We start from the raw sequence: 2,254 nt of genomic DNA, 5'->3' as shown, positions 1-2,254 counted from the left end.
ACTTCACTTATTTTTTTATGTAATTAATCTAAATCACTTTGCAGAGATCTGTTTCTGACATTAAAAATTCTCTTATGTTAATTGGTGTAAACAGAATAAATATGATATCCACTGTGATTCAATGGTCTATGGCAGTGAAGGTAAACCTTGAAACCCCAGATGTTTTGGAACTACATTTCCCATGATGCTCATGCACCCTGCAGTGTAGTTGAGCATCATGGAAAATGTAGTTCCAAAACATCTGGGGTGCCAAGGTTTGCTATCACTGGTCTATGGCATTACAACCTGAAAATTATTAAAGCAGGGGTCGGAAACCTTTTTTCACTTAAGGGCCAGATTCAATGAATGTGAATGCATGGAGGGCCACATTCACCTGCTAATAAATGAAGATAACATTACACAGCCCACGCACCTCTGGCTCCCTTTACATTACACAGCCCCCACACCTCTGGCCCCCTTTACATTACACAGCCCCCGCACCTCTGGACCCCTTTACATTACACAGCCCCCTGCATATTAAACAGTCCTCCCTGCACATCGTACAGCCCCCCCAACACAGCCCCTCCCCTGCATATTACACAGCCCCCCAGCTGTGTAAGCATGGAGGGATGGGGTGCTTTACTTTTTTTTTTTTTTACACTGCCCCTTTGAAAAAAAAATTCTGATCACTTTTATTTAATTTAATGTAAACATCCCTTGTGACTGTAATAAACAGTGACAAGTACTCCTAATTGCGGGATTTGGGGTCTATAAAACCCCAAATCCCTCCTTTGTACTTAAAAGCATTTAAAACGCCAAGTTTGGCTGTTTTGAATACTGTATTTTTAAAAAATTTGGTGCCTTTAAATCTTCTGTAAACCAGAAGTGATGTCATGACATTGCTTCCGGGTTACTAGGTCCGAGCACCGATCGAAGCTGATTCCGGCTTTTAGCGGTGGAGGGCAGTAGGTTGCCGAGCCCTGGATTAAAAGATGTATACTGTGTTCTTTCTCTGGCTCATTATCCCTTGCCCCTAGATTTTCTAGGAATAGAAGGGGAAAAGAATATGGGGTTTCATGCTCCTGCAAAGTTTGTGTCAGTAAGTTTAAACTGGGAGCATGGACAAAATATGTGTTTTTTTTTTAGAGCTGTGCTCAAATTGTAACTCATTTAAAGAATTGTCAAGGAGATCACCATCCACACAGCTTCTACTTCCTCCAGCAGAAAAAGAAAATAGAGGTAGGTGTGACGCTGTTCATTTAAATAGCTTAAATAATTAGTGATATAGTGATGTGCCTAGTACAATTAATTAATATAGCTTGTGAAAAATAAAAATAAAATCTATTGTATGTAATGATATAGATGTAGAAAAATGCAGAAAAAATGCACAAAATTATAATAAAAGATGTGATACTACACACAAAATGCACAAACTTAATCCATAGAAAATGGTGTCTATATATAAAAAAAGTCCATGATTGCGTGAAAAAAATGCAAAATTAATTATATATCTCCAACGTGATCAGAGCTTTACAATGTGAATATACTAATACAATTTAGAATTTTAATATAAAACAAATATAAAAGTTCATAATCCCAAAAAGATCCCAAAAAGTTCAAAATCCCAAAAAGATTTAGTAGATGAAAGTGCTTTGTGCTGGTGGATGAACCCCCACCAGTTCCTCTTGGAAGGTGCACACAGCATATGTGATTTATTTGTGCTCTTATTGTGACTGCACTCACCAGAGATCATTCCCCCTCTCGGGGTATGGAGCAGTCACAATTTTTGCCACTGTACCAGCACTCTGGAAAATTATCCAATCCTAGATGTCCTGGGATCCCACTATGGTGTAATATTGAAAAAGACCTTGTTTATTTGTAAAAAAAAACATGTGGAAATTTACTCATATTTAACAGGAAATATAAAAGCATCTACTGCTGACACTGTCACCGTCAACTGGAAATGACGCAGGGACATCTGTTTATCTCAGCTCAGTCTTCCTCCAGTAAACAATGTTAATTTTGACATCAAATTTCAATTTTGTTTTTAGTCATATTCTTTTGAAGAAAATGCCATTTTAGTCATTTTTTTTTGTCATATGATTTGTTTTTAGTTTTAGTCATATTTTAGTCTACTAAAAGCTTCAGTACATTTTAGTTGACTAAAATTTAATGGGATTAGTTCAATTGTAATGCATTCTTTAAGCATTTCTTTAGAATTGCCAAACTCATTATAAACTCCTGGAGTAAAAATCTAATAACGTGTTATTATTTA

Source organism: Lithobates pipiens, unplaced genomic scaffold, assembly GCF_037356315.1.
Source record: "Lithobates pipiens isolate NorthernLeopardFrog02 unplaced genomic scaffold, aLitPip1_a1.2 Scaffold_8, whole genome shotgun sequence".
Classification (NCBI taxonomy): domain Eukaryota; kingdom Metazoa; phylum Chordata; class Amphibia; order Anura; family Ranidae; genus Lithobates; species Lithobates pipiens.
Note: the sequence above shows the minus strand (reverse complement) of the source record.